We start from the raw sequence: 6,232 nt of genomic DNA, 5'->3' as shown, positions 1-6,232 counted from the left end.
GAGGGTTAAAAGGATTGGAGGAGGCTCCTAGAGAAAATAAACATTAACATGGACCCTCAGCATGCTTATTCCGATTTAGTGTGGCCTCTACATTGGAGAATTGCCACTGGCAAATTGTGCAATCACTTTACACAGCACAGAGCTTAATCTGTAGTAGTATCCTGAAGTTCCTGTAGCATGCCAGTTTAATTTTCAATCCCACCCCTATTCTGTCCTGTATGTCTGTGGCCTCCTCCACTACCAACATAAACTACAAGAACAACATCTTTTATCAAGGCAACCTTCTGGAATGAACATTACATTTTCCAGTTTTAAATCTCTTATTGTTTCCTATTATCATACATGTGACCGTCTCTCACTTACTAAGTTGCTCATTGCTCCATATAAACTGATCTGTCTTAACCAATATCTATTTGTATTGTACCTCACTCCTGATCTCTCCATTTTTCTGTCTCCATCCAGCTACTTTTTCAACAAAAAAAACTCACTCCCTTCCCTTCTTCCAAGTTCTGAGGAAAAATCCTGGACCCAAAACATTAACTGGTTTCTCTTTCAACAGATAGGCTTGATTGGCTGAATTCTTCCAGCATTTCTTTTTTAGTTTCAGATTCCAACAACAACAGTTTTATTTTTCTTCCTGGACCTTGTGAACAGACCAGATTTTCTGTGGTGTATAGTAAATAAGCCAATTCAAATCGGGCTGAGTGTTGTCCTATTAAGTGCGTTGAACTAAAAATAATCAGAGATACATTTATTTTGATTTAGCAACGTAAGCATATTCTATTTTCACTTAACACAATACAAAACAATGTCGGTTAATAAAAACATTTAAATTTTGAATTGTTAAAATAAAAATTGCCAGCAAATGTTTTTTTCCCAATTTGTTGTGGTTGAATAATTAAAAGTTTCATCATTAAATCATCCAATAATTTAAAGTGATTTTTCAACTAAAATGGTTACTCCTGATGAAACATTTCGTTGCCACCTACACTATGCTTTTGGCTGTCATTAACTTAATTTAGCTAGATATAAGACTTTTGGACCATTTAATTAGTTCAGATTAGATAGAGATGCAGCGCGGAAACAGGCCCTTTGACCCACCGGGTCCGCGCCGACCAGCGATCTCCACATATTAACACCATCCGACACACACTAGGGACAATTTTAACATTTGCCAGCCAATTTACCTACATACCTGTACGTCTGCAGTATGGGAGGAAACCAAAGATCTCGGAGAAAACCCACGCAGGTCATGGGAAGAACATACAAACTCCATACAGACAGCATCCGTAGTCGGGATTGAACCCTGGTCTCCAGCCCTGCATTCGCTGTAAGGTAGCAACTACCGCTGTGCCACCGTGCCGCCCTAATTGAAGCTTAGAAAATAAAGTTGCTGTAGACTCAGACTGCCTAAAAACTTTGTTTTGGGTAGTTAGACAACTGGAGGAAGTTTGTGCATTATCGTTTGGAATTAAGTTGAAACTAATTTGAAGGCTTATTGTTGGCAATTCTAAGATCAGTCTGCAAGTTAAGTTAAATATGTTAGTCTCTCCATGCTAACTATACATGCTTTATGCGATTTGAATAAGAATTAATAGTAATTTAGAAATTAGAAGATTTATTGAACCACTAGAGCAATGTAAATGATTCAGTTTTAAATTAGCCCAAATTTTCTAAATTGAAATAAATGTAAAGTATTGAAATCACTGCACTTTATTAATCACATTTATTTAACTATTCAAAGATTAAAGTAGCAATTGGCTTTAAATAGCTAGTGTGATTTTAGAGGGTATATGAATGGAAGTTCAAAGTTTTGTTCCCGTTTTAAAAGGACCTTGCATAATAATAAAAATAAAAATCAGGTTTTGTTACAAAATGCAAAATAATTAACAGTCTTCACCACTGACTAAATCACATAATGAAGTATACATTTCACTTCCATTTATAATAAATATTTGAATTTACTGACCCCTGACGCAGCAGGATCAATTAGTGAAATCCTCATAACTATAAAACTCTGATCTTGGATGTGTATTTATTTGTGTGTTTGTGTGCGATTCACATCTTCTCGACAAAACGACATGCTAACGGTGAAATTTTTACCGATAGAGATTTATGCCGTGAAGTCAAAAATCGCCTTATCTGAAAATTTCATGCATTATTTCTTGGGTTATTAATCTAAATGTTCAAAAATCTGAAAGAACTTAGAAAATAAAACCGGCAGGCTTTGGCTGATGACGAGATGACGTCACAGTGGCTGCACGCTATGTTCATGCGCTGCGAGTGATGTCGCCCGCTCACAGCGACCACCTCCCCCTCGCTCTGGGGTCCTTGGGCCGGCGCGTGGTGGCGAGGTTGCTGGTGCAGATTGGACCTGGGCTGGAGCTGGTGAGGGAGTATTGCGTTCAGGAACCAGCCCTGCCCTGTGAAGCCCCGCGCCATCTCTCTGTGCCTCGAGTCTCTCCCCCGGGCCTCTCTCCCCCTCCCCTCTCTCTCGGTCTCAGTCTCTGCCCCCACTCTACCTCCCCTCCCTCTCTAGACGCGCCTGCGAGTTGGGGGCTATGCATGGGTGGATAGGGCGGGGATGGGATAAAAGGAGAAAATTAATAATATTAATATAATATCAAGGGGGGTGGTTAGTGCATGCATGTGTGTGGGGGGGGGGGTTAGCGTGTGTGTGATGTCGCAGGCTTCTCCCCCCCCCCCACCGCAGCTGCGCGTTGAGGGGACGGTCCCCCGTGGTCATGTAATTCTTATTCTTGAAAACATTTTCTCTATGTGACTGGGGCAATAACAGTTATATTCTACCCTGCACCCCTATCTCCCTGAAAATACGGTACATCCACAATAATAATGTCTAGCATGTGTTCCCATGATTAAGGTGAATCTACTTTAGTATTTCTCTTGATTTTCAGAAAGGTCTTTTTCGTTTACATCACTATCGCCTAAAACTAGCAAGCAGAACTTGCTGCTCTTATTTAAAAATCAAAAGCCAAGCTGTGGCGCAGCGGCAGAGACCTGGGTTCGATCCTGACTGCAGGTGCTGTTTGTACGGAGTTTGTACGTTCTCCCTGTAACTGCATGGGTTTTCTTGAGGTGCCCCAGTTTCCTCCCACACTCCAAAGATGTGCAGGTCTGTGGGTCAATTGGCTCCTGTAAATAGTCCCTAGTGTGTAGGATAGAACTAGTGTACGAGTGAGCGTTCATCGGTGTGGACTCGGTGGGCCATATCTCTCAACTAAAATCTGAACTAAACAAAATAACTTGTTAAAGTATGAATTATAACAACCAATATTGTGGACTTTGGAAGAAGGAGGATGGGGACCCACAGTCCCGTTTATATCAATGGGTCGATGGTGGAAAGGGTCAAGAGCTTCAAATTCCTGGGCATGCATATCTCTGAAGATCTTTCCTGGTCCGAGAACAATGATGCAATCATAAAAAAAAGCACATCAGCACCTCTACTTCCTGAGAAGATTACGGAGAGTCGGTTTGTCAAGGAGGACTCTCTAACATCTACAGGTGCACAGTGGAGAGCATGCTGACTGGTTGCATCGTTGCACGCTGCCCGGAGAGGACGCTGGCGTTGACTGTTCGCCGCTTCTCCGCCCGCTGTCCCCCCCCCCCCCCCGTCTGTTACCTACCTGTTACCTGTTCCCTACCTGCCTGTCTGTTCCCTGTCTGTACCTGTGCACCATCGACGCTGGACACCTCCCTGCACCAATGAGGGAGCTGGATCCTCACTGCACCCTCACCGCTGGACAATCTCTCTACACCTGCACTGCTGGATACTCTCTGCACACTCATCACTGGACTACCTCTACACCTGCTCTGCTGGACAACCTATCTGCTCCCTCAATGCTGGACACCTCACTGCATCTGCACTGCTGGTCAACCTCTTTGCTCCCTCACTGCTCGACACCTCGCTGCACCCGCTCTGCTGGACAACCTCTCTGCTCCCTCACCGCTGGATACTCTCTCCACCTGCACCTGCACCGCTGGACACCTCTCTGCACCCTCACCATCATGCTCAAATACTCAACTCTGCAGATGACTGGTTTCTTCAACAACCACATCCCATCCTGCATCCAGGTCGTTAAACAGCTTGGACTTCTGTGTCGACCCCGTTTCATCCACAAAGGCTCTCGGCGCAGGCGTGTTTACTTCAACCACGGACATTCCATTCCATCCATCTGCTCACTACCATGCTCTGCCCCCCTCACCCGCGTCACCCCCCATCCCAGCTGACCGCACGCACTGTCAACCGGGACAACCTCAGATCTCTCCAGCCTGCCCCCATCCCCCCACCCTCTCATAATGCCAACTTTGCCCTCCTCAACACCAGGTCGCTCAACAACAAAGCCCTTGCCCTCCATGAACTAATCCTTGACAACACTCTGGACTTCCTTCTGCTCACTGAGACCTGGCAACAACCCAATGTCTTCTTCTCCCTCAATCAAACATCCCCACCTGGATTTAATTACATTTCCAAGCCCCGTCCCTCCCGCCATGGAGGTGGCCTCGCTGTTATTTTCAACCAGAATTTTCATATCACTGAACTCACCTTCCCCCCAGTAGCATCATTTGAATTCCTCGCCTTCAAAACCCTTTCCTCTATGACAGTCATCCTCATTTACCGGCCACCTAAACCAAACCCCTCCTTCCTATCTGACTTCACTGAACTCCTCACACTTGCCTCATCCCTCTCCCCATGTCTGCTGCTACTTGGTGACTTAAATATTCACATGGACTCCCCCACCTGCAAGCTCGCATCTGAATTCGCCTTTTTACTTGACAACTTCTCTCTCACTCAGCACGTCACCTTTCCCACCCATGACAAAGGTCACATCCTTGACCTGGTCTGCTCCACAAATCAACCGGTACTCGACCTCCATCCTTGCCTCTTCCCCCTCTCTGATCATAACCTTATACGGTTCACCATCCCTTCTCCGACACCTCGCCCCTGCTTCCTCCGAGAAATCACCTTCCGTAATCTAAAATCCATTAATCCCCACCATCTTTCTGACCAATTCTTCACCACTCTCCCCCTGGACTCAACCCCCATCTCACCTGATGATCTCACAAACCATCTCAACTCCACCTTGTCTACCTCCCTTAACACTATGGCCCCCCTCAAACCAAGAACCGTAACTTTCAACACATCTTCACCCTGGTACACACCTGCACTTCATAAACTGAAACAGACTGGTCGCTGACTTGAACGACTCACAAAGAAATCATCTCTCACAGTCCACCTTGAAGCTTACAAACTCCACCTCACTGACTACAAAGATGCCCTCATTGCTGCCAAATCTGCCTACCTCTCCTCCATATTCACCGATCCCTGCCTAAACCACAGAACCCTCTTCTCCACAGTTGGCAACCTCCTCAAGCCTCGAGCCAACACCCTCCCTACCTCTACTCCGGATCTCTGTAACTCATTCCTCCACTTTTTCGCTGATAAATTCAGCACCATCTATCAATCTTTATCCCCTGTACCCGACTCCCCAGCATCTACTCCACCACCTAACAAGGCCCCTCCGTTCAACATCTCCACTGACCTCCTTACCCCTCCTCCACACTGCTTCCTCTCCCAATTTGACCTGGTCAGCCCTATTGAAATCTCCAAACTCATCAGCTCTTCCAAACCCACTACCTGCTCCCTCGACCCTCTCCCCACTCCCCTGCTGAAGCCCTGCCTCCCCGTTCTCTGCCCCTACCTCACTAATCTCTTCAACTCCTCATTGTCCCAAGGAATTGTCCCCTCCGCTTTCAAAACTGCTGCTGTTACACCAATCTTAAAGAAACCTGGTCTTGATCCCTCCTCTCTCATTAACTACCGCCCAATCTCAAACCTCCCCTTTCTTTCAAAAACCCTGGGGCGTATCGTTGCGTCGCAACTTCATTCCCACCTCCTTGCGTATAACCTACTTGAACCCCTCCAATCTGGCTTTCGCCCCCTCCATAGCACAGAAACTGCTCTCCTCAAAGTCCTCAATGACCTCCTCACCTCTGCTGACACTGGTTCCCTCAACATCCTCATCCTCCTCGACCTGAGCGCAGCCTTCGATACAGTGAACCATAACATCTTGCTCACCAGACACAAAGACCTCGGCATTGAAGGCTCTGCACTCAGCTGGCTCTGTTCCTACCTTTCCAACAGATCCCACTTCATCTCTCTCCACAACCACACCTCTGCTACAGCCACGGTCACTCAAGGCGTTCCCCAAGG

Source organism: Leucoraja erinacea, chromosome 11 (genome assembly GCF_028641065.1).
Source record: "Leucoraja erinacea ecotype New England chromosome 11, Leri_hhj_1, whole genome shotgun sequence".
Lineage (NCBI taxonomy): Eukaryota > Metazoa > Chordata > Chondrichthyes > Rajiformes > Rajidae > Leucoraja > Leucoraja erinaceus.
The sequence above is the reverse complement of the archived record's forward strand: the minus strand, read 5'-3'. Positions refer to the sequence as shown.